Source organism: Medicago sativa, chromosome 1, assembly GCF_051527215.1.
Source record: "Medicago sativa cultivar Bolivia chromosome 1, Bolivia_mono, whole genome shotgun sequence".
NCBI lineage: Eukaryota > Viridiplantae > Streptophyta > Magnoliopsida > Fabales > Fabaceae > Medicago > Medicago sativa.
Window position 1 is genome coordinate 52,556,769 of NC_140749.1, and position 25,661 is coordinate 52,582,429.

The window sequence follows — 25,661 nt, forward strand, 5'->3', positions numbered from 1 at the left end:
ATGGAATTCGAACCTGAACTTTGTTTACGATTCAGTTTTTCCATCAAAATTTTTATTTCCTCAGCATATATATGATTTATACTTAGCCTATTTTTTTTTTTTTACCTATTTTTCTTTTCGTGGGCGAATTCTGCCCATTTTTTCATCTAGGATTTACATATGCAACATATATCATTGTCAAGGTCAAGAGTAAATTCATTTTAATGCCATTTAATGTCGTTACAGAGTTTCTGCATTATAGTGATTTAAGGCTCTCAAAATATATGTACTCCCTCCGTTTTTAAATATAAGCAAAATTGACTTTTTAAGTTCATTCATTTAATGATGTATGTGGTTCATATTATGGACCACATACATCATTAAATGAATGAAACTAAAAAATCAATTTTGCTTATATTTAAAAACGGAGGGAGTAATGTATAATGGTTAAACCTGTCTTTGTACCAAATTAGTCCCTATCTTTGTACCAAATTTTCAATTTGGACCCTGACTCTATTAACAACTCAAAATGGTCCCTGTTTTTGTCAAATATTTCTCAGTTAGGTCCCTCTATTAGTATATCATTTACAAAGACAGAAACCATTTTGAGAAACGTTTGACAAAGATAAGGACCATTTTGAGGTATTAATAGAACCGGGGACCAATTTAAAAATTTGATACAAAGACATGGACCAATTTGATGATTTACTCCCTTAGAATTTTCCTTTACTTACTTATAAAAATAAAAAATAAAAAATCAATTCTATTGATTCCAATTGAAACAGTGATGTTATCGTTTCGCTTTTGTTTGTCTTGTTTTACACATTCTTCTTCTTCTCACAGAAGACTCCTCTTCCTTCTCCAACCAACATCTCCAGAAATCAATGTTGCTTCAGTGTGAAACCCATTAAGCAAAATAATGGCTTCTTTTCTGTACCCAGTAATAATAATAACCTTCAATCTTCTTTCTCCAAAGACAATTCTCCCTTTTCAGGTACCCATTTACGTCCTTATAATGTTTGCATCATCAAAATCTTGTTTTTTGCATTGTATAACTTATCTTTTTTTTCATGTTTTCAGGATTAGATGATGTTTTTGTGATCTTCCTCTTTGGAAAGAAAAAGGCAACATATGTTGCTCATATGTATGTATACTTTACTTGATGCATCTTAGGATTATAATTGATTTTCAATGAATTGAATTTGTAAAGTAGCCTAATAGCTAGAAATTCACCCTTAAGTGGGAATTTGGGGTTCGAACCTCGACCCCAGCATATAGAATGTGATGTCCCTATTAACTTGAGTTATGCTCACGCAGACTGATATGTTGACGTTTTATGAGAATGTTACTAGAAAATTACATTGTATGATTAATTTTTTTGTAAGAATTACACTTGAAATAGCTTACATGCTACACTAGTATCACAGAATAATGAGCAGTTTAATTTTTTAAGAAGTCCTAATCATTTGTGGCAAATTCTCTTTGCTTTATCTTTAGAGGGTTCCTTTATGTATACATTTTCAGCTTCATTGATTCTATAGATAGCTTTCAAATGCATAATATCATCCATGATTTAGCTACAAATTCTTCATCTCAATATACCATCAGGTTTGAATACCATAGATTCTCATACAATAGAGGAATGTATGACTCATTTAATAAACAGTTTGTTAGAGGAGGTATGTATTATTTCACATATTTTAGGTTTAAAGATCACTTCAAATCCACTATCACACAATTGACTTATGCTAAGTAGATTGTGAAGTGAATAAAATAGTCACAAGGAAGGGGGGGTTGAATTGTGACCCTTTAAAAATTAACTTGTAACTTAAAAAGTAATTCTCAAGTGGAAACTTGGAATGGTTAAGTTAATAGCAGATTTAGAACGTTCTGATGTCTGAGTGCAAAAAAATGTTTAACAAAGTAAATGTGTTTGTGTGTGTTTGTGTTTGCAGTAAGTAAAGAGTATAGGGAAGAGAGAATCAACACACAGAAGTTTATAGTGGTTCCCCCAATGTGGGTTAGTCCACTCCTAACAATCTTGTGAGAGTTTCCACTATGATGCTTGAGATAACCTCTCAAATCCTGCACCTTACAATTTGTGTTCACCTGAACACTTGCAACTCTGTATTCTCTAAGCCTCAGCAGGTTTGCACCTTGTTTCTAAGTTACCCACTTAGACTTTTGCACATTTTGCTCAAACTAACACTTTAGTACCCCTAAAGCTAGATGAGACTTTCTTTTCTTCTTTCTAAGTTACCCACTTAGACTTTTACACCTTTTGCTCAAACTAACACTTTAGTACCCCTAAAGCTAGATGAGACTTTCTTTTCTTCTTGCTAAGTTACCCACTTAGACTTCTACACCTTTTGCTCAAACTAACACTTTAGTACCCCTAAAGCTAGATGAGACTTTACAAGATGTTTGGAGTTTGAATGTTTGAGAAACAAACAAAAGAGGGAGAAGAAGAAGAAGTTATCTTTAAGAGAGATAACAAAGAGTATTGATGTGCACTAAGTGAACGAAAGCCTTAGTGATTGATCAATTTCAATTGCAAGAGCTTCAAACAAAATCTAGTTGCTTTCTTGTATGCTTTGCAATGGTGCAAGTAATGATGAGCCTTTGATCTCTATTTATAGATTTTTTAGGCTCATATAGCCGTTGTAAGGTGACCAACGGTGTTATGCCACGTGTCCTGGGCCCCACAAGCTTTTACTTGAAAATCTGGGTGAACATTCTGACCATCAGAATGTTGTTGTGTTCCCAGGATGAACATCAGAATGTTGTTGTGTTCTTCATCATAATGTTGATATTCATGATGTTCTTCATCTGGGTTCATCAATGATGAATGTCTGATAAGTTTCTGGGTTTGTTCAAGGCGTGGCATGAGATTTGTTAGGCTTTATCCAACAAAAGTAACTTCTCCATAAGCATCAAAAGTTGCTGGATAAAGTAGGATAAAGTTGATTCAAATCTACCTTGGATATTGTACAGGAGAGAGAGGATAGTGGGTATGCAACTTCAGGCCCATGCTTCTAGGAGATTTGCTTGATTCTTATCAGAGGGCAAGTTATCTCTGATGCAAGATCTCCTTTTGCTACCTTTTTCATCTTTCCACCAACTACACTGTTCATAGCTGAAAGCATGTGCAGGAGTGAACATTCTGACCATCAGAATGTTTCACTTGCCCTTACTTTAGGATGATTTGTAACACTACTTTTGATGTAATCAATCCTAATAGTAGAGACATAACTGAAGTGCAGTAAAGTAACCTCTAGGATAATATCCTCCTTGGAATATTACTAGAACTTCAAGTGTTCATAGTCTTGAATGAACCTTGAAGACCTTTTTGACACCTTTAATTGTTCAAGCCTTTATTGCTGATACATTCATGCAGATGTACTTTTCTGGACCTTTTATTCATGCCAAGTGTACTTGCATGTTCTTCGCGTTCTTGATGAATCTGGGTTTCCTTTTGAACACCATTCTGAACTTCCATCAGAACGTTCTGATCAACTCATTGATCAACATTCTAAACTAACTTTCTCAACTTCAGAGTTAGTTCATGAATTCAAATGTACTTTGATTTCTTGTATCTTGGTATGATTTAAACTTTGTTTGTGTCTTGGTTAATCACTCAAGAACGCACAAATACCAAGAACTATCAAAGTCCATTAATCTTTTAATCACCATAGATGCCTTTAATGATTTCTTGATCCAAAGTCAAAATCCTTTTCTGCATTCTTGGTGTGGACATTGATTTATGGGTTTGCTCTAATGAACCTTCTAAGCAACCTTCTGAACAACCTTCTGAACTCCTTCTAGATTCAAACATATGAACTTCAGAATGTTTCTTCTGGGTTCCTTCCTTTTTGACGATTGTACTTTGTGCTGAACATTCTGATGGTCTTCAACACTTTGAACCTTATGAAGGTTGTTTACTTATTTCCTTCAAAAACTACTTGAAGCATATAAATGAGAGATCATTTGTTTTGACAAACAAGATGATTTTTTCTTTGAAGTCCAAAAGAATATTTCTTTGCATCTAGTTCATTATAGCATGTAACTGATGACTTTAAATATTCTTGTTTATTCATGAAGTAATCCTTTATTGTTTCTGGATATATTCAGGGTTAATGTTCATGATTATTATGAACTCCATTCATATAAACATTCTGATCCCTGTTCTTATGAACATTCTGAACTCTGAACTTCTTATCTTCAGAAGCTTTGGAAGTGTGATACTTTGAGGAGGTTCTGAGAATCTTCCTAGATTGTATGCATATTTCCTTTTATCATATAACATAAAACTCAATGTGAGTTTTGTCACATAACTTCATGCACATTCTTGTGTAGCTTGTGATGTAAGTTCTTCCATCATGATTCTAGTTCTTCCATCATGATTCTTGAGTTATGAATCTTCATGGAGATATGATGTTGTTGTTTCAACTGATGATATACTCATTCTTTCATTGTTGAGTAGACATAATGCATTTATCAATGTGGGAGGCTTCTAGCTTATCCACTTATGTGATTTCGGTTCTTTTAACAAAAACTCAAGTGCAAACATCAGTAGATCACCAATCATAAAACTTATCATTTATTCCACGAGGTTTGTTATCATTAAAACATTCATCAAAAAGATTTTTGCTTCAACAGATTGTGTTTTAAACCTTCTACATACTGAACATTTTCTATCTTAGCAGAGTTAAACTTACCTATAGTGCCTTTACCTCTGATCTTACCCTTGTCATTATTACCAAATGTCACCAGTCCTCTATCCTTCTTTTCAAGGTCAGAAAACAGTTCCTGTCACCTGTCACCTGTCATGTGCCTATAACAACCACTATCCAAGTACCATGGCTTTGTTCTTGCACCCTGAGGCAGGACCTACATTTGACAAGATAAAAACTTTAGGTACCCATGTAATGTTGGGTCCTTGAGGGTTAGTTCTTCTAAGAGATCTTTCCTTATTGTGACATTCTGTCTTGTATGATCAGATTTGTTAAAGTAGGAACATGTCTTCTTAGCCTTCTCAACCTTTTGTGATCTTTCTGTTCTACTGAGATGAGAACGTTCTGAACTAAGATTAATCTTATTTTGTTTGATAAGTTTTTTCTTAACATGGCATACTGATTCATCATGTCCATACTTATCACAGAAATAACATTTAATTCTCATTTTAGCCTTAGGTACAAAACTTTCAATAATTTTGCTTGGATCTTTAAAGCCTAAACCAGATTTCTTAGCACTTTCATTTTGAGATCCTAAGATGTTTTGAAATATTTCTGTAGATTTTATAAAACCTGTAAGATCATTTTTCAATGTTTCAACTTCCTTTTTCAAAAGTGTGTTTTCCTTTTGCATTTCAGAAGGTATAGAAATAATGCCTTTTTGTTTTCTGTTTAGTTTCTTTGTTTTTCTGACATTTCAAAATGAGAATCTTGCAAAATTTGTATGGTCTTTCTAGACTCATCATATTTGTTTTGAAGTGTTTCTTTTTCTGGTTTTATCTAAGAAAGTTCCTTGATTAAAGAATGACATCTATTAGTTAAAAAGTTTGAGTCATATAAGAGACTATCTATTTTACTTTCAAGATCTTTATATAAAGAATCAGTTTTATAGATAATTACCTCTTCCTCATCATCTGATTGAGCTATTAATCCCATGTCTGTATCTGCATATTCTTAAGGATCTGATTCTTCCATGTCATCCTAAGTGATCATTGCCTTCCTCGTGAGAGGAGACAGAGGAGGTTACGTTCAATCAGAGATGGAGGGATGGGAGGAAGAGACACGAGACTGTGAAAAATATATAAAAAGATATTATAATCTTTTAAAAGTAAAAAATAAAAAGAAAATAATTAAATATTATTATAATTAATAAAAAGAAAAGATAAGTCCTACTTAGTTGTTTGGCAGCCAAAAAACTTGTAATTTGCTACAGATACAATCCGTATCAAAAATTTGGTAGCATTTAGCATATTTTCTTGTAGTGAATCTAACACACTTCGAAAAAATAGTATTGCTGGTCTATTTTAATATATTCAAAATTTGAATACATATTTTTCGCTATTTTTGATTCATAATTTCATTAACATATGTCTTTAAACCCTATTATAAAATAGGAAACAACCAAAAATAAAATTAAAATATGCGAAAAATTACTAAAGACAATAAAGTACGGTTATTTAAAATTTAATTTTATGCTCTAAATTATAAAATTAATAGAAAAGTATTTAAATTTAATTATCATTGACATTTAAATTATAAAGAAATGAATTTATTTTTCTTAAATGGTGGCTCAAAATTAAATATATCATAAAAATATTTATTTATGCTAAAATAAATTAAAGTGTAATGCATATTTAATTATTAAGGGAGGGGATTATAATTCAAGCATCTTATAGGGGAGGGGAATATAAATTTTACTTTTCAAAGGAGGGGAGAGGAGTGTAATTCAAGCATCTTTGAGGGGAGGGGAGTGTAATTTACTCTTTTATTTACTTGTTTACATTTAATACACGACTTTTTTTTTGTGTGAAAGAAACATGCTCATTGCATTTCATTAATAATAATATTGTTAATACAAGATGGGATATGATAATAAATAATGGGACTAGCTAGAAATATAGCCTCTCCTGCTAGAACATGAGCGGCTGCATTTGCTTGTCGCCTAGTGAACTCTATCCTGGAGTTTGTAAAGAAAGCGGAAAAAAGAGCTTTGCAAGATGCGATAACATTCCAACACTCTGAAATATCATCTCTAAGAGAAAGGAAAGTATCACATGTAACCTTTGAATCTAGCTCGAAATCAACATTGTCGAAAGCCATGTCGCTAAGCCATTGGAGGGCTTCAAATAAACCAATAGCTTCACCAACCGCAACCTAATGTAGACAAGGGAAACTCACCTAAAATAAAAGTGCCCTCCTCATCCCGGATACATATTCCAATCCCCATATGATTGAAACTTGACGAAAATGCCGCGTCAACATTACATTTGTAGCGCCCCACACCCGGCTTCTTCCACCGAACCATAGCAGCTGCAGGTGAGCTGGATGTTGCAGCGTTGGGAGACAAATGAGTAGATGAAACTGTTGTTACAGCAGAATTCGCAGCTGGAAGGCTGAGGTTTGCTAGCTGCCAGTCAGAAATCATAGCGCGGGCACGTTCGACAGCAGTAGCAGCAGTTTCTGTCTTGTCTTCCCACACCTTCAGGTTCTGATGTTTCCATATGGTCCATACCATGGCTGCAAGGGTCTGTTTCTGTTCAGTTGGGAGAGTTTTCAGCAGGTTGAAAATCATGTCTGTTACCGGTGCAGCTGTTGCAATTACGTTCTGAATGTGAGACCATAAACCTGCAAAACGCCAAACTTGGATCGCAAAAGAACTGTGAAAAAATAAGTGTGCCATATCTTCTTGACCAGAGTCACAACTCACACAATGCATAGCACATTGCACACCTTTATCTTGAAGCCTCATTCTCGTAGGTAAACAACCGCGACACATCCTCCAAATTAAGTTTCGAATCTTTGGAGGAACTTTAAGCTTCCAAATACTTCACCAATTACTAGGACGACGAAGATGAGAAGAGTCAATAAGCATAGTTGTCGAGTGTGAGGTTGGTTCCCAGCAATCACAAGACACAAATATTCAAATGAAAATATTTTCGACAAGAGAACATAAACGTGTATGCCATGTATTATTTCTCGAGGTTATGCTTCGTAAAACCGCAAATGTGATGTGAGTGATATTTCTAATTATAGCTACTACATATTTATACGTACGAACATCTTTGTGCTAAGTTGACTAAAATAATATAGGGGGCAGCAGTTGATGATAATTCCATTTTGTATAGTATTATATTAAGGATTAGGGATTATATCATTTGGTTCATCAAATTTTCTCAATTTCTTAATGATGCACAATATCGATTGCAATCCAATGGTTCTACGTTCCAATGGTGCCTGCCAAAATAAATAGTCAATGACGCCTACCAATGAAAATAGTCAATGGCAATCCAATGGTTCTACTTTCCTATTTGTTATTGGATATTAATGAAAATTGTTGAGAAGAAGATTCAAACATTGCCGAGGATTAGCGGGAAATCATATCTAACTCTGGTGTCTGCAATCACGATGTCTAAACAGTAATCGAAGCCTCCAATGTTAATTGGAAAATTCTTTAGCATGTCAATCGCCTTTTCCTCGTGGCCATTAGCATACCTTGTTGTATAAGAATATGGAGATATTTTCAAAATCCCTAACTCCCTTGCCTTGGTCAAGCTCATTAGGTTTGCATTTTCTCCTGAATCACACAATCCTTGTCTGATATATTCCCCTTTTATTCGAATGGGTAGAGTAAAGCATCCTTCACCATCGAACCTGACTTCAGCCAGTACCTCGTAAGTGTGCTGACATTCGCTAGTTAGTATGATGAGTTCCTTTTCAGATAGATCGGCATTAGTCTTTAAGAGTTCCTGAAGAAACATGATGCAACATGGACTATGTTCGGACATTTCCCTGATAGGCATGATTACCTTGTAGTGCTTGAGAATTTGATGCTAAGCATTGAACTCTGGCAGTACGTTCTTGTCCTTTTGCATGTCTTCCATCTAAGGCTTCTCTTTATTCACTTCTACCGAATGAATACAAGCTAGGGTGCTTTAACATTCTAAAGGCAAATCTAGACTAATCAACATATAATGCATAAAACAATTAATCTATAATCTAAAAGCTAATAACATCAAAAACTAGCTAGAGGCTTCAATTAGCCCTTAACTCCACAATATGACTAGTGTTTAAACCCTTAAAAGATATGTCTCCAACTTGCTTTTTTGTGATCACATGCACATAAGTGACAGTCTTCTTTTCAGTTAACTCTCCGATGGAGTGATGATGAAAGTCAAAGTGTTTGTTTCTGCTGGTTAGAGGGAGATTTTCAGAGATGATGATTGCTCCCAGTTTTTTGCAGTATAATGTCATAACATCCTCCTTGACTTTATGTTCTTGTAAAATTTACTTCATCCACATCAATTGATTACAACTACTTTCTTCAGCAATAAACTCAGCTTCAGTAGAATACAAGAACTCACAGATTTGCTTCTTGTTAACCCAAGATATAGAACTATTCTAAAAAATGAACCATATCCAATAGATGTAAGTTTTATTTCATCTGCATTATCTACCCAATCATTATTACAATATTGTTGAGATACATGACTAGTGTTCTCCATTTGTCTTACATGCATACTGGCAATATTAAGTTTTGACTGCACATGTTGAATACATTGTTCTAACAATATATCCAACATGTTATTCACGTATCTTTGAGCAACCATGAATTTATCTTCGACAAACACAGTTTTGTCAATACTCATAACCTTGTTTCTGATATCAACACCATCTACTTCAGACCCGTTCATGTAAATCCACAACACAATTACATCTTTAGGTTGATGGCCCAAGTTCCTCATCCTATTTGTCATGAAATGCCCAGGTTCCTCATGCCAAGCATTGATCCTTGACTTTTGAATCATGACATCTTTCTTATGGTCACTTCTGGTTTTTGCAACATTTCATCTTTGAATTCTTTGATAAATTTATTCAAACACGTATCTCTGGCAAGATTCATCTCATCAAAACTTGAGTAATCATCAACATCCACATGAGAGTTTCTTTTTCCACCAGTACTCTCATCTTGAGTACCCCTAATTTGATCCAGAAGACGTTCAAGAATTTTTGAAGTGGTCTGATGTTGCAGCTTTGGTTCTGACATCTTGGTTTGCTTTCCAACTTTCCATTCTTCACAAACTTTACTTTCTTCTTTAGGCTTCCACAAATAACAGTTATCTTTTGACCTTTCTCCTCTCATAAGGACATTATTTTTCTCATCAGTAACCAAACATTCTGACTTGGTAAAGATGACTTTTAATCCTTGGTCACACAACTGACTAATACCGATCAAATTTGTAGTCAGTCCATTCACAAACATAACACTATAAAGTCTAGGAAGCCCTGTACAAGCCAGTTTTCCAACTCCCTTAATTTCACCTCTAACTCCAAAATGACAAAACTGGTCAAATAAGGCCTAATATCCACCAAGTGCTTTTTGACACCATTCATGTGCCTAGAACATCCACTATCAAAGTACCAAGTCTTTGAAGCTTTAAGGGTTTTGTGAACTATATGACAAGTGTTGCTAACTTTAGGTTTCCATTCTTTGATTACAACTTGATTAGGCTTAGGTGGTAAATGTTGTTTAGGATAACCATGCAGCTCAAAACAATAGGGCTTTATGTGACCATTCCTACCACAATAATGACACTTCCAGGGCACATTGGTTTTCCTTTGCAAATAGACATAATGTTTAGACATGTTGTCGGACATTATGACCTCAACTTTACTTTCTGAAGAAACAAACATATTCTTATAAGATTCACCTTGTTTGTTCAGAGTCTGAGAGTTAAATCCTATTCCTTTCAAATTAATTTTTAAATTTTCTAAATTCCAATATCGTTGCCGCTCTTTTGATGCGTAAACAATATCTCTATGTTCCTACTTTCGTAGCGAAGCTTTTCATTTGAAGAAAAAAAAGAATTTTCGGACTAAAAATACACTTCTCGTTTCAATTATATAACATACGATTCATCAGAGTATCATTAATGTGACGACCCTCACATTCCGGACTCAATGTAAACTACTCAGACATAATAAAATAATAATCTAAACCTATTTTCGTTGAATTCATATTAAGAAATAGCAAAAGAATAATACTCTAATAAACCAAACAGCCGCGACGGTAGAAAATTGAATAATTGGAATTTGGTTAGAAAAACTCTCATTAATCGCACCAACCAGGAATGAAAATAAATACAACACGGCAGGCAACAACAATTGAATTGGAACAACAATTTGAACTTGGCAGCAGAACTATGGAATTGAATGAAGTGGAAATCCAATAATCATGCAAAACAAATGACCCTAAAACAAATGAAAATTAAACTAGTTAGAAAATGTATTTCGTGTGTGATTACACATGGAGGGTAGCTAGTTCACACAAAAAAACTTGCAATAGTAGTTTATGCAGGACAAACTCAACTTTGGCTACGTTTCAGATAAAACTTGAACCCTACCTTGCTCCTCTAACGCATCTCTCACCCCACTTCTCTTCACCTCTTTCACCTACCTCCGCAAACTATCCTTCCACAAATGCTTCAACAACACACAGCAACACCTCATTTCTTTCCCTTCTTCTCTCGAAGAACTCGTTTTCATCGACAACCCTTCTATTGTTTCACCTCTCCAACCCTTTCTCACCAATCTTACCTCTCTTAGAAGACTTGTCTTGATCGGAAACGGGTTCCACGACGAACATCCATCGCAGATTGGTGATTTTTGTGACTTGGAAGAGCTTACTCTTTCAAGAAACAATCTCTCCGGGGAGATTCCGGCGTGTTTGGGAGCGCTGAAGAAGCTGAAGGTTCTTGATCTGAGTCGTAACCAATTCAAAGAGTGTGTCCCGGAACAACTTGGGAATCTCGTTTCTCTTTTGAAGCTTGATTTAAGCTACAACAAGCTTGATGGGTCTGTTCCTGAGGAATTTGGGCTTTTGGAGTTTGCTAATGAGATTAATTTGGAGAACAACAATTTGAGTGGTATAATCACTTTTTCAGATAGAGTTGGCCAGAAGTTGAAGTTGGCAGGAAATATAGGGCTGTGTTTGGGTAAAAATGATAATTAAGAAGCACTTTTTGGCTCAAAGGCTTTTTCAGATAAACTCCTCATTACATTACATTACATTACATTACATTGTTATGACTTATGAGTATTTGTGTTGGCTGATTAGGCGGGATTGTTCAATGCAGGACAAACTCTAAGACCATACAAGTGTTACACATCTCTTACCTATTACGAAGTACCTTGGTTTACTGACCACGGGCATCACCGGTATGTTCTATGAAGTTAATTGAACACATTTTCAATCCCATTTATGTATGTTCTTTATGTATGAGAAGCGTAATTATCAATTTAATCTTTAAAATTATAGTCGTTGTATAATGTGATCTCTTAAATTAAAGAAACTTTAAAATAATTCTTGAAATTGAAAAACATTGATCACATTAATCTTTTTGGGAAAAAATATTAAAGTAGAAATTTAGCGATCCAAAAACACTAATGTTGATGCAATCAAAAAAATTTCAATTGTATATGTTATATTGAAAGTTCGGTTAATGGCATGAATCATAGAGTTTAACTTGTTTGATTTTAGATACTAAATTGATTATTTAGTTTGCAATAAGTTTAGAAGAGTGTTAGAAATACATTCTGGGTTGCTATAATATACCTTCCAAGGTGGAGTTTCTCTGAAAGGAAAATACAAGCCAAAGTTAGGACTATAATCATACGCAAAGGAGTAAAAGCAGTCACAAAAACAGGTCTCGTAGTTTTAATTACATAACCTTCCACATAATATTGAAATGTTGAAGTTACTATTCCCTGGGTAAAACATTCGGAGAAAAAATGTTAGAAACAAAATTAGAATACTTGTTTAATGTTGTAACTTGGACCTAAATTTCTTAAAAAAAAAAAAATTGAGTTGGTTCTTTGAGTTTAGATGGGCTCATTGGCCCATTATTATAACAATTGATCACAAACACCTCAAATTCGTTGTCAAACGATAGCTAACTACTTTTCGGCCCTTGATAGGCGCCTAATGAGCAATGTCCTGATTGAAAATTGTTACTAACCGCATATACTGAACCAAAGAGTCTAGAGTCCAGGCCCAAAGACCAAGCTTCAGGGTGTTTGTGCTCCATGAAAATAGTTAAAACACTGCTTTGAAGTGCACCAATAAAGCAAACCCATGTGGCTAGTGACATCTCTGCATGATACTTTCTCAATGTTATGACTTGCAATTTATAAGAGATTGTTTAGTCGGTGTCGAAACTGTATTTGAAAATTGTTTGAAACTTTATCGACTATAGACATCATTTGTTAAAAGTAGAAGTTAGTGGTTCTCCTCGTCTTCTGATCACCAGAGACATGATTTTATTGGTGTCAACTTAAAAAAAACAAGAAAAAAAAATGTGAATGCCTCAAAAGTCAACATATTATTTATCCTTGTTTTTGTCAAATCGACATCAATTATATCTCTATCTTAGTAGTATTGATTGTCCGTCTAAAGTGCCATTTATTTAAAAAACTGAAATAATTTAATTTATTTTCTAAATATGCTTAATATCTAAAATTAAAATATGAGGTGCAACTACTCAAATTGGATCATCTACGACCGGTTTTATGGTATTGTCAAACCGTAGAATATTAGATTTAGAGAATGAATTTTATTTATCTTTATTAATCTAACAGTCTAAAACCGGCTCCACTATAAAGTCGACAATAGAGGATTCAGGTTCAAATATGTATATGTGAACTTACTTGTAAAATGTAGGAAGCAAAGATGCCAACACAACCAATGAGGGTAAACAATGCACCAAGGAGCCAGTGTGCACCAGCGGGATCATTCACATTTTCAGGTTGGTGCATTTGAGTAGCTGCTGATGACCCAACAATTTGAACAACAAGACCTGTGTATAGTGCCATTAGTAATGCACCACCAAGACTCACCAGTGCGCCAATCACTTTGGCTTGACATCCTCCTTGGTGGGTCTTGGTGGTGCATTACTAATGGCACTATACAAAGGTCCTGTAGTTCAAATTGCTGGGTCATCAGTAGCTACTCAGATGCACCAACCTGAAAATGTGAATGATCCACTGATGCACACTGGCTCCTTGGTGCATTGTTTATCTTCATTGGTTGTGTTGGCATCTCTTCTTTCTTCATTTTACACGTTCACATATACATATTTGAACTTGTATCCTCTATTGTCTACTTTATACTGGAGCTGGTTTGAAACCGTTAGATTAATAAAGATAAATAAAATCCATTCTCTAAATCTATATTTTACGGTTTGACAATACCATAAAACTGGTCGTAGATGATCCAATTTTAGTGGTTGCACCTCATATTTTAATTTTAGATATTAGGCATATTCAAAAAATAAATTAGAATATTTCAGTTTTTTTAAATAAATGGCACTCTAGACAGACAATCAATACTGCTAAGATAGTGATATAATTGATGTCGATTTTACAAAACAATAATAAATTATGTGTTGACTTTTGAGGCATACACATTTGCTTTTTCTTGTTTTTGTTAAGTTGACACCAATAAAATCATGTCTCGAGTCAGAAGACGAGGAGAACCACTAACATCTCTTTTAACAAATGATGTCTATAGTCGTTAAAGTTTCAAACAATTTTCAAATACAATTTTGACCCCAACTAAACAATATCTTATAAATTGCAGGTCATAACATTGAGAAAATATCCAGCAGAGATGTCACTAGCCACATGGGTTTGCTTTATTGGTGCACTTCAAAGTAGTGTCATAATTGTTTTGATGGAGCGCAAACACCCTGAAGTTTGGTCTTTGGGCCTCGACTCTTGACTCTTTTCTTCAGTATATGCAGTTAGTAACAATTTTCAATAAGGACATTGCTCATTAGCCACCTATCAAGGGCCGAAAGGTAGTTAGGTACGTTTGACAACAAATTTGAGGTGTTTGGGAACAATTGTTATAATAATGGGCCAATGATGAGCCCATCTAAACTCAAAGACCTGACTCAATTATTATTTTTAAGAAGTTAGGTCCAAGTTACAACATTAAACAAGTATTCTAATTTTGTTTCTAACATTTTTTCTTCGAATGTTTTACTCAGGGAATAGTAACTTCAGCATTTCAATATTATGTGCAAGGCTTTGTAATTAAAACTACGAGACCTGTTTTTGTGACTGCTTTTACTCCTTTGCGTATGATTATAGTCCTAGCTTTGGCTTGTATTTTCCTCTAAGAGAAACTCCACCTTTGAAGGTATATTATAGAAACCCAGAGTGTATTCTTAACACTCTTCTAAATTTATTGCAAACTAAATAATCAATTTAGTCTCTAAAATCCAAACACGTTAAACTCTATGATACATGACATTAACCAAACTTTCAACATAATATATAAAACTGAAAAATTTTTGATTGTATCAACATTAGTCTTTTTGGATCGGTAAATTTCTACTTTAAATACTTTTTTTCCCGAAAAGATTAATGTGATCATTGCTTTTCAATTTCAATAATTATTTTGAAGTTTCTTTAATTTAAGAGATCACATTATACAACGACTACAATTTTAAAGACTCTAAAGTTTCAGTCATTAAAATCAAATATTTTTAGTTAAGAATGTCAAACTCATATTTTCTACTTTGTTTTGTTTTATGTACATCAACAATGTTGGAGGAGTGGTGGTGGTTAACAGAACTATATGTTGTTGTATGGGGCAAATCAAAAGAATAAAAAGCAATGATGTCAGATGAGTCCCCACAATAAATTTTCCAGCAAGAACAACAACTACCAATTATTGTCCCCAAAATTGATGTCAATGATGATAATAAACCTCAGTTGGTCATAATTGAAGATCAAACAAGCACAGAGAAGCAGTGAGCATTATCAAACTAAGTGGTCACCTTATTGGGATATATCTATGACCATATATAGTGTGACACGACATTAGTCTAACAAAATATGAAATGCATATCTTCCTGTTGTATTGCATTGTTGGCTATAACAAAAATAAATAAAAGCGAGTCGTAACGGTTATGATCAAGACTGTCTCATTTTGTACGTAACTTTCAACTTGTGCTTAATACTTGAAATTGTCTCAAAAAATGGAACAAGAAAAAACTAACTAAGATGGAAGGTTTTGGACACACCATTTAGACACTCACACATAAAAATATATTTCATTTAATTATTTAAAAAATAAATATGATCTAATTATTTTCTCTCTCTAACTTTTCTCAATTATGTATATGTGCCTAAATTTAGTGACCAAACACTTGTGCCTAGACAAGTATTTTCCTTGAATCATCTATTTCAATATGACTCAATCATATGGTTCGACCAATAAAATACTGGTTCAATCCATCACTAATGACCCACTATTCTCCCTAAAATTTGAGTGCTTAAGATTTTAAAACATTGATAGCCATAAATACTTTAGAGAGAAAAAAGATATACCCAAACATTAATTATTAATTAATTAGTTTAGAATAATCTTTACAATGAATTGTTATATTCCCTTTTGAAGCTACACACAATTTTTTTTCTTCTTTCTTTTGGTACAAGAAACGTATATAAAAAGAAACACATACTCCCTCCGGTCTCAAATATAAGAAAATATTCCTTTTTTAGGTTCATTGAGTAGTTAATGTATCTGGTCTACATTGTAAAGCAGATACATTAATTATTCAATGAATCTAAAAAAGGAATCTTTTCTTATATTTGAGACCGGAGGGAGTATTCATTTGTGATATATTAGGAATCCAATCATCACCACTCATGTATGGGACACCCGTTTGAGGAATCCAATCATCACCACTCTCAAAGTTAGACATTGTGAAATTTGATGAATCAGTGGCACTCATTGGTCCTCTATTATCATATTCTGCATAATATAAAGTGCTCAATGCAAAATCACCATTCCATTCACGCCAACCAGAAGGGTTTATGAAACTATCCATAAAGGATTGCATATAAACTGTTCTTGAATATTCTTTCCATGGTCTCCCTAAGTATGTTTTAACGGTTCCAACGTTAGGAGCCAAATCATCTGCTGGTTTAATAGTTGCCTTTTGTATAGAAATTCCTGTGTTTTGATTCGGGTCGGTTCGACCTTGAGCTGTGATAGCATTGAATTTTCCACTTAGAGGAAGGCAAGGATAGATGTTACAATTTTGCAAAACAACTGCACCATTTCCGAATATGAAGTCAACTGTTCCATAGATACTTCTTAGTGCAACTGCTTGATGTTTTGTTGCTCCAGCCGTGTTGAGAAATGTTATGTTAACTGCCACGAACCCTTGAGCAACCACAGCTGCAAATCCAAATGGAGCACCAAGTTAGAGAAATTGTTGACATATAAAGTATCTTCATGCATGCATATAAGTCATGACATAATATAGGTTAACAATTTTTGTGTGAAACTAACCAAAATCCGATGTTAGAAACCAACCAAAATTATCAATCGTTATTCAAACCAATTTCGTGAAAATAATTTTGTGATTTGATGACACTACGCTCTTGATTTAGCAACAAAAAAAAATTATGATTTGGTCACTAAATGAGTTGTGAATATGTAGCAATTTCTTGTAGTGGTCTATTTAATATGTCTAGGAACTATTTTTCTTACCAAAGGTGGCTGAATTGAATGTTGTGAAACCATCAGCAACATTGCGATTTCCTATGATAATTGTTTGATTGATTCCATCTCCAATCATCATTAAGTATTTCTTCTTTTTCTCAATAGAAACATACTCTTCATACACACCTTCAGTAATAAAAATGAGGAAGTATCCATCACTAGCAACTGTGTTATTTGGTGCAGCAGCTATTGCATCATTGATAGTGGAAAAGTTTCCACTTCCATCTTGACTAACAACAACAATATCACTTACCAAAATACTATCTTCATCAGTTTGAAGTAGTTTTCTCCCATGGCGTCTAGCAGATCGTAAATCGCACGTGCTTTATTTGACATCTTCAATGGTAAATTACCATTTTTGAAATTCAAATGTCTCCCTTTTTGTGGCCATGGCGTTCTTATTTTATTCTCGGGCATCCAACCCTTCAGGAACAAGGCTAGGGTTATGCTATGAAGCTTTATGTCATCGGAGAGAGATAATGACAAGTCATTTTTCACTCTTTGATCAGAAGCTTTTGTGTTTAGACCATCCAAACATGTTTGTTGGTTAGTCAAAACGGCGCTGAGGAAAGTTTCAAAATCTTCGGCTTGAGAAGTTGGAAGAACGTTACTAGATTGATTTGTTGTGCCATAAGTATTTGATAAGTATTCAAAACTTAGGTTAGCAAGGTATTGACAATCTTCAAGAGCACGAATTATGGATTGAGACAAAGACGAACTACCTTGAAGATATGAGTCCAATAAGTTCACGAACTTACGGGATTGTGATAAGGACTTTCGAATAGAAATGCGACCATAGTCATGTTTCCATTTTGATTACCAAGAACGGTTTTACAATAAGCAGGGTTTATGGCACCCTTGCAAATGGTTTCAGGTGGAACATTATTTGCTACACACAATAATACAAAGAATAAGATTGAAAGTAGAAAGGAAACATACAACTTCATGAAGGTGAAGTTTTTGAATGCCATTGGTATTTGAATGAATGGATAAAAGGGTTGTTATAGCTAGATGGATGAATATAAGATGCATGGCTTCTATAGGGTTTATATAGTAGCTATGAAGATTTTTTGTCACATTAGGGAGCTTCTACGGTGCAGTAAGGAAACTGACTTTTTTGAAAAAGTTAATTTTGATATTAATGTTTGATTCATTTTTAAATTGTTGATTACTGATTAATGATCAATAGTAATTCATCTAGTAATGCTTGCAACATCTTGGGCTTACAAGTACTATTTTATCATTGGAATCTTTAACATGCAAAGAGAGTTGATGATATTATATATGTGATAGTCTTAAGTGTTACACTTTGTGAGGTGTTACACTTAAAACAAGGTAGGATAAAATTAGATTAAGTGTAGTCTTGTTAATCTGATGAATTGATGATAATATGAGGACTGAACGTTTGATACCATTGTACAAACAGTGGGGTGTTACTCTCTACATTTTTGATGTTATAGTGTTAACTTCACCAAAAAAGTCATTCTCATGACTTCACCGTAGAATTTTCCTAATATAATATCATTAGTGAGAATGAAGAAAAGTCAACTATATTCTTAGTAGCCTAGCTACAAGGAATTTGTATCTTTGATGTTGATGTTTTGGCTACCGTGAATGCATTCACCAATACCAACCTACTATTGTGAATATTTAATTTCATTAGAGATTTAGGATGAACGTAAACATTCATCAAGTTCAATGTAATGGTTTATGTATACAAATATTCCTTGGGATTTTATTTACTTGTTTAGATTTTGGTACAAATTTAGTTCGATACACGACTTATGATCTTGGATCCGTGGAATATAAAAATTATAGCTTAGTTGTCAACTGTGTGGTTGGTTCCCAGCAATCACAAGACACAAATATTCAAATGAAAATATTTTCGACAAGAGAACATAAACGTGGATACCATGTATTGTTTCTCGACGTTATGTTTGGTAAAACCGGAAATGTGATGTGAGTGATATTTCTTTCTAATTATAGCTACTACATATTTATACGTACGAACATCTTTGTGCTAAGTTTATTATTAAGGATTAGGTTCATCAAAATTTTCTTGATTTCCTACTGATGCACAATATCGATTGCAATCCAATGGTTATACTTTCAAATGGCGCCTGCCAAAATAAATAGTCATTGACGCCTACCAATGATTTCAATACTGATGGTAAAAAAGAGCAGTATTGATGGTAATATGATTTGCAAGCAGTACTCTTTTTTACCATCAGTACTGATGGTAATATCTCCCACATTAATCATACTTTCATTAGCCTTATCCCTAAAATTAGTTCTCCTAATACTCCTGTTGAATTTAGACCTATTAGCCTTTGCAATGTGATCTTGAAAATTGTTACTAAGACTCTGGCTAATAGTGTTAAACATATTCTTCCTCATATTATTAAAGATTTTCAAAGTGCTTTTGTAACAACCCATATTTTACTCTAGTTAAATATTTCATACCTACAACCTTATCAGCACTAACTTAAGTAAGTTAGAAAGAAAAAAATATATAATTAGTGGACAAAGAACACTCTACTAAAGGAGTAGGATGCAATATGATGAGAGTAGGATGTAAGAGAAGTAATGGTATTTTTATAAGGGTAGTTTAGTAACGTGACACTATCAAATTCCATATATATCGACCAAGAAATATATACTGAAGTTCTAATTGAGAAATATGGTCTATCATTCATACATGAATTCTGCTCTTTATCTAAACTGTTCTGCTCATTCCCAAAGTAAATGTCCAAAATGCATTTACGTGACTTAAGTCACGCTAGTGTATACGTTACCTGAGTTAAGTCACGCAACATTGAGCCTCTGCGCGAGTTAACTTGTGCTAGTTGGCCGGTTGTTAGAGCTCAGGAACACACGTTTTTTGGACGGTGGTCAATGCATTTTAATGGTTTTTACACATTTTTTTTAGTTTTTCCACGTTTTTTCACGTTTTTTGACCTCATTAAGTGCTATGTTACCTTAAACCACCTATAAATACCCTCACAAACTTCATATATTCCTCACATTATCTCCTCCCACTCTCTCCCCCTCTTTCTCTTCTTCATTTTTGCTTCTTTAGTCTTTAGGCTCTTTATACCCCTTTAGATATATAACAATAGCTTTGGGGGGAATAGTGGTCAGTCGAGTTTGGGAAAAAGACATCATCCCTTGAGGTAAAATTAGGTTTGCTTCCTTTTACTCCCAAAATCTTTTTACCGTGTGTAAAAAGAATCATCATGGGGGTATAAAAGGAACCAATTAAATTTACCTCAAGGGATCTTGATGTCGTTTTTCCCAACAGGACTGATCACTGTTTTCCCCAAGAGCTATTGCTATATACCGAAGAGGGTAAAAATAACTTTTTACCCCCAAGAGGGTAAAAAGATATTAAGTAGATTAGTGAATTCAAATAAAATATATTTTTTGCTTATTGTAATGTTTGAATGATATTAATAAAACGAGAGTTATATTAATTAATTTTATTTTTATTTGTATTTAAATTTGCATTTTATTTTATGTTTATGATTATGTATTGAATAAATAAATATTGAATAAATAAAATTGAATTTATTTTCTAATTTTGTATTCAATGAATAAATAAATTAGAATAAATATTGAATTAGAATAAAATCGAATTTATTTTCTAATTTCGAATTTATTTCAAGTGCATAAATAAATTAGAATATAAGAAATAAATAATTTGGAATAAAATGAACAAATAATTTAGAATAAAGTAAAAAAATAATTTAGAATAAAGTAACAAAAATAATTTAGAATAAAGTAAATAAAATAATTAAGAATAAAGTGAATAAAAAGAATAAACTAAATAAAATAATTTAGAATAAAGTAAATAAAAAAATTTACTTGGGTAATCCATGGATCAGAGAACATAATAAAGCCAACATCGATGCCAGCTTAAAGGTTCGAGGTCAATGGGGTTTAGGTTCGATCGTACGTAATGAAGAAGGGTTGATTATGGCTGCAGGAATTTGGGTAATCCATGGATCAGAGAACGTAATGGAAGCTGAAGCTTGTGCTCTAATGAAGACCATGTGTTTTTCTCTAGATTGTGGTTTTAGGAAAGTTCATTTTGAAAGTAATAATAAGACTCTGATTCAAAAACTTCAGGAGGGTGAGCTTATGGATAGATCTTATATCTTGGCCTTATCCTAGACGAAATCTACAAGCTCCAATCAGAATTTGTCATTTGTCGTTTCAGTTTTGTTCCTAGAGAGGAAAATATGGTAGCCCATAAGTTAGCTCAGTTGGCCCATTCTAAACCAAACATAGTTTGGATAGAGGAGGTGCCCTTAAAAATCCATGATGTATATTTCAAAGATTTGCTGAATTAATATAATTTCTCTTGTTTTTTTCAACAAAAAAAATGAAAATAGTCGATGATAATCCAATGGTTCTACTTTCCTATTTGCTAGTTGAATTTCTCACTATTGTTGAGAAGAAAATTCAAACCTTGCCCAACTTTTCTTTTTCATTAGGTTGTGTTTTACCGAATATTTATTTTCTTTGAATAATAAATATTATGAAATTAATTTGTGTGGGTTAGGGGGTTGAGTAACTCAGCTAATTTAAATTAAGGATAAAGAATTTAAAGTCTAAAGTTCAAATTCGGTTGAAGGAAAAAAAAATTAATGTAACTACCAACATTTTCCATAAATAAAATTGTGTTGGTTGAAATTAATGTGTATAATTAATAAAACAAGAGCATGGTTAAAATTTGTCGTTTTTTGAGATTAGACATAAACATAAGGACAAATTTATCAAAATGAGTGAGCTTTGATCTATTTATACTAGCAGGGTAAGTGGAATTCCACTAAGCGAATTTGTAGCTTGTTTAGCAAATTGACTTTTAATCATTTTGAATTAAGGAATATGTTAACCAGTGTTTCTGGGGTATTGGTTAAGCAATTAAAAGAGATAATATTTTATTAAAAAGTCGTGTAATAATTAGTTAGTCAAAAGTAACAGTTTATATTTCCAAAACAATTTTTCTACTTTTGAATTTCCTAACCCTTGAAGTAATTATCAGTTGTTCTTGGTGAGTCATTAACCGCCATAATTCGCTATGCACAATATTCACTTTGCTAAGTTAATTTTCCTTGTTTTACTTCAAATATCTCCACTTTGCTTTGCTCGCTTATTGAATTGACTCATAGCCATGTCTTTGGCCACACGGTACACCCTAATGTACCTAATTGGGCAATATTATATAACATAAAATGCCCAATCGTACACAAGTAGGATCCTTCTCCTTACCTATTAGAACACAGGAACATATGAAAATAAAATCATTCTCAATCTCAAGACCTAATTACTAAATAAACGTTGTTTTCTATCAAACCAAGTAAGTAAATTGGACAATTATCAATTATTAGGAGATCTTGTAGATTGAATCAAAAGTCTATCTTTATCTTGGTTCATTTGCAAGGATTGTAGCAATAAAAGCCAAGTCTTTTCGGATTCCTGGTCAATAATTTCAATTGCTTGTTTTAAATATAAATCTAACTATTAATTTTGTTTTAATAGGTTTCGAGTACCCTGTTGTCCAAAAAGTTTTGCTTATAAAAAAAAAAAAAAACATGGATGTCTTATAAAAAGTATGTACATTCATACATTTGTCGTAATGTACCCTGCATGACTTTATTTACTTGCGCATGCTACCCTTGGCCTTTTGGGCCTACTCACGTGTTTAGGTATTATTTCACTATCATCAATTGCATGAATAAAAACAGGTTAGAGCAATTAGGTATGGAAGAAAGTACACCTCTAATAGAAATATTTAGACTTTTGAAATATCATCACATTCACATGGCTTCTTTCCATACTCCTAACATATACTCCATCCGATCACATTTATAAGCAAAAGACAACTTTTTAGGTTCATTGAATAATTAATGTATTTGGTCTATAAATGTGATTAGATACACTAATTATTCTATGTACCTAAAAAGTAGTTTTTTGCTTATAAATGTGACCGGAGGGAGTATATAATACTTAGGATCCGTTTGATGGTCAGGATAGGGAGACAGGATATGATACATTAATCATATCTTGCTTAAATCTCATGTTTGATGCACCAAAGAGATAGGATAAAATAAACCATTTTCCTATCCTATCCTGACTCTCCTTTGTAATTTCTATCCTGAGTATAAGCTCGGTTAGAAATTATCCTGATGGGATTAGAAGATCATCTCTTATTTATTACCTTGATATTCTTCCATTTTTAAAATATTGTCATTTTAAAAAATAATGATAGCATGTATTTTCTATGCCATTTTTACAATATTTAATTAATTATGAGAGCAATTTTTTCATTTAATTACAATGATATCCTGTTTGTTATCACGTGCGCATCAAACACATGATAGGATTAATGCTTATCATGTCTTTATCATATCCTATCTCTATCCAGCTTTATATCATATCATGTCTCTCTCCTATCTTGACCATCAAACGGACCCTTATTGAATGAAGTTAATAATTTCAACTTTCAAGTGATAGATAATGGCATGTGAAAACTGAAATTATGATGAAAGAAAGAGTGTATGATGATTTATCATTATTGCTTTGTTGGCACAACATGATAAGAAGATGGAGAGTAGTACTATACCATGGTGGGATTTACAATGCACAAGCAAAAGAGTTGTGCACAACACAAATTTGTGCAAATGGTGGGCCCAAATCAAATCTGGACCGTTTATATATTATTATTTTAATGCCGACGGTTGAGATCTGGAGAGATAAAGATATGGGTGACCTGCTGATGCTTTGTTGGAACAGTACACGCGGGTCCCACATGGAGAATAAATTGGAATATTTTAATGGGTTTTTTTTGCAAATGTTTGTATTGGGCTTAAGTATTCAAAACGTGGGTCCCACCTGATGCTTGTGTTGTATTAAAAAATGAGGCCCATTCCGTAAATTCTTTTCTTTAATTTAATTCTTTTGTTGTTTATTTATTCAATTTTTTTGTTTTATTGTAGTTTTTATAAGAATAAAAATTTAGAATAATATAAATTAAATATACCAAATGAATTCCCTTTCCGTAAATCATGATATAAATTAAATATACTAAATCATATTTATAAATTAAATACACAATAAGTAATAATTATAAATTAAAGATACATTAAATCGAAAAAGAATAAAAATTTAGTGTAAGTTGTTGAAGTAAATTAAGAAAATTTAGAGAATTGGATTTTTTTCTGAAAATTTAGAATATTTACTAATTGGATAAAAAAATTGTAATTAGAATTTTTTTTCGAAAATTTCGATAATTGGACAGAAATTTAGTAATTGGCTTTTTTATTTTCTTCGAAAATTTAGAATATGAATAAATTTGGTAATAAATAGACAGTTTAGTCGCTATTGTAAGCAAAATATAACATGTTAGGTTTATTTAATAAATAGTGTGTGTGATGTATATTTATGACCACATAGATTAATTATTGAATAAATAAAAAAATGTCAAGTTTTGGTTATTTTGGTGACCAAAGTGTGTACATTATTGTTGAATGGGTCAAGGTAAATGGACATAAAAATAAGCAAAACATTTACTCATTAGCAAGTTTGAGTTTTTGTATTTTTAAGAATTTTTTTATATTTTTATTCTTGAGTTTATTTAATTAAAGTAGTATTATGTTATTTTCATTTCAATGTGTTTAAAAAATAGTTGTAATTTGTTATCTATATTGAATTTATAAATTAGTTTTTTAATAATAACGATAAAATAAATAAAATACAAATCACGTAGTGAATATCTTGATTAATCAATTAACATTTATCCAAGTACTTTCCGTATAAGATTTTGTTGTTAGGGTAAGAGTTGTGGGTTTGATTAGTCGTTGTGATCAATTGATCTAACTATTAGTAGTCTTCCAAGTAGTTTAATTCGAACACTATTGTCGTTAGGGTTAAAGTTGTAGGCAAGATAAGTTAGTGAATAGTTTGATTAGGCATTAAACATTCATCGAAATACTTATCGTATATTATTCTACTTGTTAGGGTAAGAGTTGCGAGTTTGATCAGTCGTTCGGACATCGATGAAGTAGTTTAGGTAAAAGTGAATTGTCATTACTGTGAGAGTTACATGCTTGATTAGTCGGTAAATATCTTGATTAATCATTGAACAGTTATTCAAGTACTTTCGCTGCAAGATTCTTTTAGTTAGTGTAAGAGTTTTGAGTTTGATCAATCGTTCTGAAATCTTTGTAGATGTGTAGGTCTAAGAAAATTGTCATTAGGGTGAGAGTTACAAGCCTGATTAGTCGGTAAAGAGTTTGATTAGTCATTGAACGTTGATCCAAGTACCTTCACTCCAAGATTCTTTCAGTTAGGGTAAGAGTCGTGGGTTT

The 25,661-nt window shown here is 32.9% G+C and overlaps 3 pseudogenes across 1 annotated transcript; 1 reads left to right on the forward strand and 2 right to left on the reverse strand.

The window, feature by feature from the left end:
- LOC146955268 (WAT1-related protein At4g08290-like) overlaps positions 1-13,628 on the reverse strand; it is a 48,895-nt pseudogene extending 35,267 nt beyond the window's left edge.
- Positions 13,629-13,631: 3 nt separating this feature from the next.
- On the forward strand, positions 13,632-14,908 carry LOC146955275 (WAT1-related protein At4g08290 pseudogene; annotated as a pseudogene).
- A 1,195-nt stretch (positions 14,909-16,103) lies between these two features.
- LOC146955276 (putative pectinesterase/pectinesterase inhibitor 20) lies at positions 16,104-21,395 on the reverse strand (annotated as a pseudogene). Its single transcript, XR_015016559.1, has 2 exons — positions 17,278-21,395; positions 16,104-16,962 (listed from the first exon to the last, which is right to left on the reverse strand). The product of XR_015016559.1 is annotated as a putative pectinesterase/pectinesterase inhibitor 20 (transcript).
- Positions 21,396-25,661: the final 4,266 nt, after the last annotated feature.